This window comes from Neofelis nebulosa, chromosome 10, assembly GCF_028018385.1.
Source record: "Neofelis nebulosa isolate mNeoNeb1 chromosome 10, mNeoNeb1.pri, whole genome shotgun sequence".
In the NCBI taxonomy this organism is placed as follows: Eukaryota; Metazoa; Chordata; class Mammalia; order Carnivora; family Felidae; genus Neofelis; species Neofelis nebulosa.
Genome location: NC_080791.1, coordinates 85,556,202 through 85,569,019, shown reverse-complemented (window position 1 = coordinate 85,569,019; position 12,818 = coordinate 85,556,202). Strand labels below are relative to the sequence as shown.

The 12,818-nt window shown below is 35.3% G+C and overlaps 1 protein-coding gene across 2 annotated transcripts in view; it reads left to right on the top strand.

The window, feature by feature from the left end:
* The window catches only part of DCDC1 (doublecortin domain containing 1), a 484,783-nt gene that overhangs the window by 141,350 nt on the left and 330,615 nt on the right, over positions 1-12,818 (top strand). The window lies entirely within an intron of this gene.

Here is a 12,818-nt window from a genome sequence, read left to right as displayed (position 1 = left end):
CCAACTATCATCTTATGAATGAAAATCCCTATCTATGTAATCTATTCTTTACAGGCTTATAAAAACTACCCTGTAAAAGTACTGGATCAAGTATCTGTGTGGAAGGAGGAGACATTTGCTTACTAATTCAATTTTTAAAGTTGTTTTTTTTCAGATTTTGCTAGCGTCTTAAATATTTTTTGTAATTTATATCTAGAAAATTATCTGGTAAATTTTCATATTTGGTGGTATAATTTCTGGTAAATTTTCATATTTGGTGGCATAAATCATACTATTTGCTTACAATTTTTAAAATTCTGTACTGTTTTATAATACTTTCTTTTTAATTCCTAATGTTTTTAATTCATGGATTTTTGCTTTATTTAAATTTATTGTGGGGCGCCTGGGTGGCGCAGTCGGTTAAGCGTCCGACTTCAGCCAGGTCACGATCTCGCGGTCCGTGAGTTCGAGCCCCGCGTCAGGCTCTGGGCTGATGGCTCGGAGCCTGGAGCCTGTTTCCGATTCTGTGTCTCCCTCTCTCTCTGCCCCTCCCCCGTTCATGCTCTGTCTCTCTCTGTCCCAAAAATAAAAAAATAAAAAACGTTGAAAAAAAAAAAATTTAAATTTTTTGTGTTTTACTTCTAGTCTCTTAAATTGAATGCTTAAATGTATTATTTTATATCATTCTTAATGTTAGTAAGTGTATTTAAAGCTCTGAATTTCCCTTTAAGTAAAGCTTTGATTCGTCCCACAGATATAGTATCAATGATATGCTGCAGTTGACTCAGTACTCACAAGAGCTGATTGCATGCATCTCTCCCAACTCCACATTTATATCTTGTACCTTGAAATTAGCCATGATGGGAGTATTTACACCGTAGAAATTGGCAAGCTCTAAAAGTCAGCTTTTTGGTTTTTGGGTACCCCCCTCCAAGAAAGTTGATTGTTAAAATATTTACCAGCACACTAATGTGTAGTATTTTTATTGTTGTTTAGTTCTAAATGTTTTATAGCGTTAATGGTGATGTCCCTTTATCCCATAATTTATTTGGGAATATATTTTTAATTTTTCAAACATACAAAGGGTTAGTATCCAAAATCTATAAAGAACTTATCAAACTCAACACCCAAAAAACAAATAACCCAGTGAAGAAATGGGAAAAAGACATGAATAGACACTTTTCCAAAGAAGACATCCAGATGGCTAACAGACACATGAAAAATTAAAAATAGAACTACCCTATGACCCAGTAATTGCACTAGTAGGTATTTATCCCAAGGACGCAGGAGTGCTGTTTCGAAGGGGCACATGCACCCCAATGTTTATAGCAGCACCATTGACAATAGCCAAAGTATGGAAAGAACCAAATGTCCATTGACTGATGAATGGATAAAGAAGATGTGGTATATATTTATACAATGGAATATTACTCGGCAATGGAAAAGAATGAAATTTTGCCATTTGCAACAATGTGTTTGGGGCTAGAGTGTATTATGCTAAGCAAAATAAGCCAGTCAAAGACAAATATCATATGCCTTCACTCATATGTGGAATGTACGATACAAAACAGATGACATAAGGTAAGGGAAGTAAAAATAATATAAAAACAGAGAGGGAAGCAAACCATAAGAGACTCTTAAATACAGGGAACAAACTGAGGGTTTGGGGTGTTGGGTGGGGAGATGGGCTAAATGGGCAAGGGGCATTAAGGAGGACACTTGCTGGGATGAGCCCTGGGTGTTATATGTAAGTGATGAACCACTAAATTCTATTCCTGAAATCATTATTACATTATATGTAATATTACATATTACATTATTACATTATAGGTAACTAACTTAGATTTAAAGTTTACATATATAAAATAAAGTCCTTATCTATAACAAACAAACAATGTGCTTTGTTCTTCTTTTAAAACTATCTTTCAACTGAAGATTTTTAATTTAATTACTTCTTCATTGAATAGCGTGGAAACAAACCATCAGGGAGAGGACTTCTGTGCTATTATTTTATTAGTGGGTTAATTTCAGGAGCAGAAGCAATGGATAAGGGGAATTAGAGATGGAGGAAGAGCCCATGCAAAAATGAGTTATAGAGCTTGCAACCATTAAGTGTGACTCAATTCTCAATTTGTTGAGCTACTCCCTTTTCAGCCACATGAACTACATCTCAGAACTGTCAGTTCTGTAGGAGAGAGAGGGAAAACATTATCCAATGGTTTTCTTTCCCATTGGTGAAATGTTAGCACTGAAGAGCATCAACTCTCTCACACTTCTAGGTTATACATATGAGATTACCCAACAGGTTCCTGTGGCATCCTATGCCTCAACATCAACAGGGGAGCCACTGGGTAGGAGTGAGAGGTCTACAATTAGGCCTGGTGAGGAGGTTCTGTCAGGCCGTGCCAACGGGTGTTACAGGGAAGCTGGAGCACCTGTTATGTAGGTACCTCAGTCTACAGCCAGCAGCCTGTGATTTCAGAAACAGAACAAGTCTCTGGTTGGGCTACTCTGGTCAAAAGGCAAGTGCTGAGATCTGGGGGATGGATGGGACACTGTATATGTATTTTACAAAGCCACATTTATTCTTAAAAATCTATAGAGTTCTATGTTGTTCCCTTTTGGACTGACATGTTTATTTATTTTGGATATACTTTGGTATAAATCATTGCATTTTGTAGTTATGTAGTTATGCTAAGCTTATGTGTGCTATGAGATTCTTATGACTAAGATTTATAGTAGACAGAAATGGATGCTTGTTTATTATTTTGAAAAAAAAGATGGAAGACCTTCAGATCTTTAGTAACTTCACATTGTCATGCTTCCTGTGGAGCTGTGTCTTACATATGGATCTGGGGTAGCAGCTCTTTGACTCTTCAACTTTGTCCTCATCCTTTGCCTAACTTACTTTGCTCAGTGGCTATGCTTGGGTGGTCACCATTGGGGCAATATCAATAATGTATGCATAATATTCTCTCAAACCTAGAATAAACACTTAAAGAATTGTCTTTCAAAAAGCTTGGGACAATTTTTATAAGTAATATTTATATCAATCTTTGTGAAACTAATTCCCCCTTTTGCTATAATCCAGGCTTTTCCTGCAATATAGTCTTGACATAAAATTATGTCACCACATTAAATATTCCAAAGTAAAAAATAATTGGTGATCATCTTTTCTTTAGGATTACATATGCCACTAATTTTCTCCATGCACACTTAAATTAAAAATAATTGTTTTAATGTTTATTTATTTTTGAGAGAAAGAGAGTGAAGGGTGGGGAGGGGCAGAGAGAGAGGGAGACACAGAATCTGAAGCAGGCTCCAGGCCCTGAGCTGTCAGCACAGAGCCTGACGCGGGGCTTGAACTCACAAACCATGAGATCATGACCTGAGCCGAAGTCAGACCCTCAACTGACTGAGCCACCCAGGTGCCCCTTAAGTTTTCTTTTAAATAGACTTTATTATTTAAGTTTTAAGTTCACAACAAAATTGAAAGTACAGGTTTCCCATATACCCTCTGCCCCTACACATTCATAACCTATCCATTATCAACATCTTTCCCCAGATGATAAATTTGCTATAATTGATAAACTTACACTGACACATCTTATCATCCAGAGTCTATAGTTTACATTAGTGTTCACTCTTGGTGTTACAAATTCTATGGGTTTGGACAAATGAAGAACGACATGTATCCACCATTATGGTATCTGTCATGCAGAATAGTTTTACTGCCTTAAACATCCTCTGTGCCCTGCCAATTCATCTCTCCCTCCAACCTAAACCATGGCAACCACTGATCTTTTTACTCTCTCTATGATTTTGCCTTTTCCAGAATGTCATATAGTTGGATTCATATAGTATATAGACTTTTCATATTGGCTTCTTTCACTTAAAATTATGCATTTACATTTCCTCTATGTAATTTCATGGCTTGATTGCTTATTTCTTTTTAGGGCTGAACAATATTCCATTATTTGGATATACTACAGTTTGTTTATCCATTCATCTACTGAAGGGCATCTTGTTTGTGTCCCAGTTTTGGCAGTTATGAATAAGGCTGCTATAGACATCTGTGTGCAAGTTTTTGTGTACGCAGAAGTTTTTGACTCCTTTGGGTAAGTACCAAGGAGTGTAATTGCTAGATCATGGGTTAAGAGTTTGTTTTGTTTTGTAAAGAAACTGCAAAACTGTCTTCTAAAGTGGCTCTACCATTTTGCATTCCTGCTAGCCATGAATGAGAGTTCCTGTTGCTTCATATCCTCGCCATCCTCTCACTGTTCTCAGGACTCTGGATTTTGGCTCTTTTAATATGTGTACGTTGTTATTCTCTTATTGTTTTAATTGGCATTTTCCTGATGACATATAATGAGTATTTTTTCATATGCTTATTTGCCATCTGTATATCTTTGGGGAGGTGTCAAGGTTTTTGGCCCATTTTTTAATCAGGTCATTTGTATCCTAATTGTTCTTATTATTGAGTTTTAAGAGTTCTTTGGATATTTTGGAAAACAGTCCTTTATCAGATATGTCTCTTGAAAATATTTTCTCCCAAGCTTGTCTTTTCATTCTCTTGAGTCACTATATTTTTCATTTCTCACTTACTAATTCATTTTGGTATCCATGTGTCTTAGTTTTAATTTTGCCCTTTTTTCACATTTTTGTTCTTTATAAATAAGTTATTCCTTTACTTACCTCTTGTAGCATCCTGGAAGGCTAATTGCATCTAGACTAAATTCATGTTTCATTGTTTTTTTGGCTGTCTTTCTTGGCATTTTATTTTTCATCTGGGTTGGCTTTTTTTTTTTTAAGTTTATTTATTTTTGAGACAGAGAGAGACAGAGCATGAACGGGGGAGGGTCAGAGAGAGAGGGAGACACAGAATCCGAAGCAGGCTCCAGGCTCTGAGCCATCAGCCCAGAGCCCGACGCGGGGCTCGAATTCACGGACCGCGAGATCGTGACCTGAGCCGAAGTCGGACGCTTAACCGACTGAGCCACCCAGGTGCCCCTGGGTTGGCATTTTGATTTGCAAGCTTATTTTCAATGGAAATTTTTGTTTTTTTCCCCTTCCACCTTTCTTCTGTTGCCCACCCTTCGTTGTCAAGCGGTTTTATGATTATCTTCCTGGACTAGCAGGGAGTTCAGAACCCAGTCTTTTAATGCATGTTAGAATTCCTACCAACAAGGCCACGTCTTTTTTCTCAATTATCACTTGGCTTTCTATATAATATATCATATATCCAAAGCAGTGGGTTAGATGCTTTTTTTTTTGTTCACCTGAGCCTCTTTTCCAAGGAAATGCCCTTATTGAACTCTGATTATGTGGAGCACCTTCATACTCATTAGCTCACAGGAATTAGACTCTCAACAGCATCTGTACACCTCCGCTCTTCCCAACTAACTGGCCAATAACTTTAATCCTTTCTTATCTCTGAAGTTTATCTCGGCTTTGAGCCTGGCTCTGTTGTTTGGATTTTATTTTCTTCTTTTTGATTTTATCTATCATTGTTATAAATTTGAAACAGTGCAAAATTGTCCTGGTGTGAATAGCTTGGACAAAATCACATAACTTTATGGTTCCATCATTTAAAACAAGTTAAAGGAGAATGGCCAGTTTGAGAGGACCATAGTACCTACCATGCCAGACTTGCTGTTGGAGTGGAGATTTGTAGGCTGGGTACCTAGGTTCATAGTCTTAAGTGCCTTGTATTTTTTTATGGCTCATGGTTCAAACCACTTTTGAGATTTTTGATGCTGTGATGCAATATGGAGGCAGACTCAGAATTCACAGTCCCTGTATCTCCTTGCCTGTATCAAAGTGAAGCCAGCTGGAAATCTAAAAATGACTTATTTAAAAACAAATACCATTTCTTTTTTTACTTTTCAACTTAAGGCTATACTTTTAAGGGGAAAAAGCCTTCAGAAGCATAAAAGAAAATGTGCTAACTCTGACACATCCTGTCTGATGACAGTGAGTTACAGTCTTTTAAAGATTAAAATGAATGGCTTGTCTAATTTGTTCTCTTCATTTTCATTTCCCAACTGTCTTATTTTTATCCCCCCAGTCATATATCATACTTCTAAATCTCTGTCTTACTTTTGCAAATTTCACAGTTTTATTTTTTTTAATGTGGCCAAACTCTTTCTGATTTAATGCTTCATCTTGTATTTCACTATCTTTTTTTCCTCTCCCTCTCTGTCTTGATTTTTAGTTTGGGCACCACTTCTTCATATATTTTTATTCAATGATTGATTATTTTAGGCAAGCTAGGTGGGGGAAAGGGCACTGGGTGTCAAAGGCAATGTCAAGAAACCTTAAGAAACTATCTGGGTGCAGATGGTGATTGTGGATATTGTGACACTTTCTTCCTGCTTTGAATATCACATTTTCTAGGCTTAATATCTCTTTAATTATTCAATACTTTCTTAAAATGTTTAAGCTATATAAGTGGGTAATTAATATGACAGAGTTTTGACATTTATAAAATGACCATATTGAAAAAGTGTATGGCTGCTATATATTTCCTAATAATGTTAATATATTACTTAATTTTAATAACACACAGATTTTAATTTAATATTTAATATATTTTATATACTTGTTCAAGAAGCATTTGTCAGCATACAATAAAAGAAAGATGCAAAGAAATCATTGAAATAAGAAATAACCTAGTAGGAGCCACATTCATTTATTTATTCACTGGGCATTTATTAAGTACTAAGTCCGGAGGTATAACAATAACGATGATAGGCCTGGTCTTCACTCTTAAGGGGCTTACAATGTAATGGAGATGACTGACAATTATTTGATTTTGTGAAGTGTAGAAAATGCCTTAATAGGGGATGTGTAAAGAGAGCTGATTGGAGGAGATTTGGGAACCAGAAAGTCTTTCTCTTAAAGAACAAGTAATGCATACTTTAGTGTAGTGATCATGTAATTTGTAGAGTACTTGGCAGTTTGACATGTCATAAAAAGTAATATGTAAAACATTAAACAATTAATATCATAAGATAACACAAATCAATATAAGATGACTTTTAGTGGTCAATGATAGCATGCTGTCAGTCATTTTTACTTATTTTAATGAATTTGTCACCTTATTTCTTGAAATAACAGATGAGGTATAAAAATTACTAAAATAATCTATCTAAACAAATCATCAGAAATCCATGGATTTTAAAAACAAAGATGCTCTTTTTAATGTGAAAATTAGATATTTGCTTGAATAGATGAATTAAATAACTAACCTTATTAATTTTCACATTAATTATAGCTCTAACAATTAAATTGACTTGTGTTCCTTTTTAATTTGTTGAATTTCTGATTATTATGACATGAAGGAGAATTTTTCCCTTACTCAAAAAATTATATTATTGCCACTATGGTCCTTTTCCCTGTTTTTCAAAAATCCTTTTACTTTTTCCATTTAAAATTACTAAATATGTTCTGTAATGCTTGTCACACATTAATGTCAATGACTCTAAGCTATGTTTAAGTTATCCACTGGCATCTAGTAATTATCCAGAACCATGAAAAGCAAGGCAGTATCTTCTGATGTGTAAAATTTCAATCCTGAAGAGAATTCCTTAATTTAAAACACATCTTAAGACAGTTTTAATTTAAACTTTTCTATATTTAAAAATTAGATACTTTCCTTAATTAAGATTCCCCCTTTTATCAGTAGTTTACTTGGGTTCTATGTCTCTAACCAAATTATAAATTATTAGAAAGATAAAATAAATATTACCGGGTCATTTTCGGTAATTTTTTAAAGCTCACATTTTCTAAGCAAAATTTTCCATTGTATAAAAACATCGTATTCCTTATAAAAGATGAATAACTGTATATATTAAAAGAAGTCATTCAGAGCAAAGTATTTCATATAGAATTTGTATTAGTAATTTGTAAAAATATGTATTCTTCCCTTCCTATGTGATAAAAGAACATTTTGAAATAACGATTTTTGTCATGAGAATATTTTAGCTAAATTTTATTTTCAGTCCTGTTTTCAACTAGCATTAAAAATCCAAACATCCAAACCTGAGAATTTTGTTGGTATCAGACACAGAGTATGTGAATTCTGATACCTTTTCATCACTTGTACACTAGGAATTCTATTTTTTAAATGATATCCTGCCAGCTTTTTCACAATCCATTAATTCCTGGATCAACATCAGAAGGAATGTCAGAGCAGAGTGAAATTCTTGTAAGACACAGATGTCAGGATCAAAAGTCAGAGACATTCTCAGAGCAGCAGGGAAGCAAGCTTGTTAGACTTTAATCGGAACAATTAGTATCTGCCATGTGACAGTCTCGATGCCCTGCCTTATATTTCTGGTAAGTTCCAGGCATGCCGAAAGACAAAGTCCTCTTCCAAATTTGATAGAAAATTTCATGAGGTTTTGGTCTGATTATTTTTAGCCGGGATTCTTAAGTTTTGTTGATCCTCTCCAAATTTCCTTAAATGGTAAATTATTGATACACTTAGACAAACTTAGGTTCCAGCTTATAACAGAGACAAATTTTCATCTTCTCTGAGTGCATGTAATACATAGTGACTTGCTTTATGGATGTTTGTGATCATTAGTACTCAAGAGGCTTTTCCAGCTATTTTATAATATCTCACAGTGAGAGCTTTTAGGGCTGGTCCCAGATTGCTCCAATGGATGCTCAATAAATGTGAATCATTGATGAAGGAAAAAGTCATTAAAGTTGGATGCTGAGATTTTAGTTAAAGAACTTCTTTAAAATCAGCTATTATATTTTTGCTTTTGTCTTCATTAAGCCAAAATATCCTCCTTTGAATAAAAAAAATCAATGAGCCAGTTGTTTTCACTATATGTTGTCAATAAATTTATTTCATTCATTTATTTTTTAAATAGTTAAATAGTAAGTTAATTTTTGCAGTCATCTCTTTTGTAAAGATATTATAACTATTCAGAGGTCAGTTTTTGGGACAACCTCAAACATTAGGAACTATAAGTTAAAAAACACTTCTGGCAATGAGGAATGGTTCTTTAAGATGTGAGCAATAAGGAAAACAGTTGAGAAGACCCAAATACCCAAAATTATCCCTGTTGTGGTAGGATTGATTAGTTCACTATTGGTAGAAAAGGGTCACGATAATTGGCTAATGCTAAGTGTAAAAAAAAAAAAAGGCCAAAACCATGGAAAAGAGTACGAATTAAATAATAAAGTAGAAGAGAGGAGGCCAAGAGAGGAAGCAGGAATCTTAAATAGTGACAAGGCTGGCAAGTGGTGGACAATTTAGTGGCAGAAGCTTAGCCTTTTGTTATCTCTGAGTCCTCCAAATAAGGATAAAGTTATATTTTGATGTGATCTCTTGCTATTTTTTCAAAATCATTTAAAGTGTGAAAGAAAGCATCTTTAGAATTCATGTTTTTATCGTTTTAGAACACTAAATAAAAATATTCACTTGCTAGCCCAAAATTGCCTTCAAACAAATCCCATGATAACACCTTCCAACTAAAATTGTTACCTTAGACATTTTTTATGTAAAAATCAGGAACAACCATTGAGACAATTTTATAGATGAGTGAAAGGAACACTAGCTAAAACCATAATAGAAGGGTGGGTGCTGATTAACTCCATGATAGCTCTTACATATATTCTTTAGTTGTAGAGGCAGATTATTGTGTAGTTTTGCTGTGTTGGGAACAATAACATATGCCTCTCAGTAATACTTAAGGGCTTTATCACTGTTCATTTGATGATAATGATGACAACAGTTGTAGGATTCACCACTGTATACTTCAGCCAACGTTTGCACATGGATCATATCAATTAGTTCTCATAACAAAAGTGAAGTAAACATTATTCAGTGTTAGTGATGATGAAATAAGCTCAAAGTAGTTAAGTATTCAAAATCACTTGACTGGTAAGTGCTCAACTCCATACTCTGCCCCTTGCATTATCATTTCCTCAAATGGTACAGGTATGGCAGAAATGGCAAAATGACAACCAAAGATTTGCTCTACATCAATAAAGGAAAGAGTAAATAAGTTATGGTACTTACATAAGGTAAAATTGCATTACAATAATGTTCATGGAACTATTTTGGTGATGCAGAGCAGGCTTACTACCATATAGCGTTCACCAAAAAGTAAAATTATAGAACAGAATAAAAATATGGTTTTCATTATATAAAGATATGTTTCTATGTGTAAAGGAAAACACATAGTGTTTTTTTCCCCATAGGTTGTGGGATAATGAGTAACTTAAAATTTTTTCTTAGCTTTTCTAAATTTTCCAGAATGAGCATGTAGAATAATCAGAAAAAATTACCCTGAACAATAGCTATTTAAATGAATTCTTATTAGTTTAGTTGGTGTCATTAGAAATTCTGGTAGAGAACTTTGGACTAAATCTTGGGGGCATGATCCCCTGCCAATTATAAATGTGTTTCCAATGTACTGGTGTGACATAGCAAGAGACAGTCTTGTCAACACTGATTAGAGGGCAAGGGCTTGTGAAAAATTACCAATGATGATATTATAGAACTTTAGTTTTTGAAGGCTATTTGTAGCTAAATGACTGTAGTGGTGCTAGAACTAAGTATATCTGATGTTTTTTCTTACTTTTCTCATTGTTTCTGTGAAAGATAGAGCTTGAAGATTTTCCTATTTAATATTATTATCAAGAGCTGGCCCAAACAGGCTTGAATCTGAATTTTTGTCTAGTTCAGTTTCACTGTCTACAGTCATTGACTTGCTACGTGTGTACTGTTAAAAATTGGCATGGAGCAGGGGTGCCTGGGTGGCTCAGTCAGTTAAATGTCTGACTCCTGATTTCAGCTCAGGCCATGAACTCATGGTTCATGGGATCATGCCCTGTGTCAGAGTCTGGGCTAAGAGTACGGATCCTGCTTGGGATTCTCTGTCTCCCTCTCTCTGCCCTTTCCCTATTTGCATTCTCTCTCTCTCTCTCTCTCTCTCTCTCTCTCAAAAATAAATAAATGAATAAATACACATTAAAAAAAAAGAATTGGCATGAGGGCTTTCTCAAAATATTTTTTCTTTGTCCTGAAATCATACATTCAGGTAAAACATTTCAATCCACAAGACTGGATGGTATCAAGTAAATGATTCTTTGTATTGAGTAAGCACAGTCAACAGATTTAAATATTCCCCTTGGTTGAGTTCCCAAAGGACTATTGAATGGCTTTCAGTGTCTAGTGTGATGGTCCTCTCTGCAGGAGGGTGAGGCCATTAGAAGGTAATGGGGCATTTTCCTGGTTGCCTGTATGCCATATATTGTTTTTCCAAGGAGAAGGAATCAATCTATTTGCTAAAAATATTTACTGGGCACTTGTTCTCTGTGAACCCTGTACAAGGATTACTCATAAAATTAAAAAAAAAAAAAAATAGAATCACAGTCCGTGCCCTGGAAAGGCTTAGAATCCAATTAGAGAAGTAATCCACATGCTGATGTAAGAACATATACATCACAATTTGTGAACAAGTACAAACTGATGTAGCCTAAGCTGCACTATTATTGAGAGATCAGCACAAAAGCGTAGTTTGCCTTTATCACTCAAACTATGGGAAAAAAGGATTCACTTGTATCTCCTGCACAGGGAAGGGATCTTTGCCTTTTTGTTTCTACTCTACATTTTTTTTTAAGTTAATTTATTTTGAGATAGAGAGTATGAGCGGGGGAGGGACAGAGAGAGAGGGAGGGAGAGAAAGAACCCCAAGCAGGCTCTGCACTGGCAGTGCAGAGCCCACCGTGGACCAGAGCCCACCGTGGACCTCGAACACAAGAACTGTGAGCTCTTAACCTGAGCTGAAACCAAGAGTCAGATGCTCGACTGATTGAGACACCCAGGCACCCCTCTGTTGTACTTGATCCAATGCTTAGCTTATGGATAACATATGCTTAGCATAACGAATTGTTTAATGACTGATTTATGAATAATTTGTTTGCTCTAGTAAAAATTTCGTAAGTCTTTTAAAATTTTTTTTGAGTTTTATTTTTTTAATGTTTCATTTATTTTTGAGAGAGAAAGAAAGCTCAAGCAGGGGAGGGGCAGAGAAAGAGGGAGACAGAGGATCCCAAGCAGACTCCGCGCTGACAGCAGAGAGCCCGGTGTGGGGCTCTAACTCACGAACCATGAGATTGCAGCATGTCTGTGAGATTCATTCATGTTGTTGGGTATCTTAATTTATTCTTTCATATTGCTGTATAGTATCCATTATAAGCTATACCACACTATATTGCAATTTATTTATTCATTCACCTGTAGGTAGAAATTTGGGTTATTTCCAGTTAGTTTCCTATTATTATAAATAATAATATGTGTTGTTGGACATGTCTTTTGGTGGATATATTTACTCATTCCTTTTATTTAAAAATTTTTTTGATGTTTCTTTACCTATTTAGAGAGGGAGAGAGCTTGAGCAGTGGAGGGCAGAGAGAGAGAGAGGGAATCCCAAGCTTGAGAGGGCTTGAACTTGTGAACCATGAGATCATGGCCTGAGCACAAACCAAGAGTTGGTCACTCAACTGACTGAGCCACCTAGGATCCCCTATTTATTTATTTCTATTGGATATATACATCTTGGAGTAGAATTGCTAGGGCATAGGATAGGCATATGGTTAGCTTTAACAGATACTGACAAGATATTTTCCAAAGTGGTTGGTTGTGCCAATTCATGGTCCTACCGTTACATTAGTGTATGAGGGTTCCAGTTATACTGTATCTTCACCAACACTTGGTATTGCCAGTCTTTTTAATTTGAGTCATTTTAGTGAGTGTGTAGTGGTATTTCATTGTGGTTTTCTGGTCATTGTCAATAGCTCCATATCCATATGCT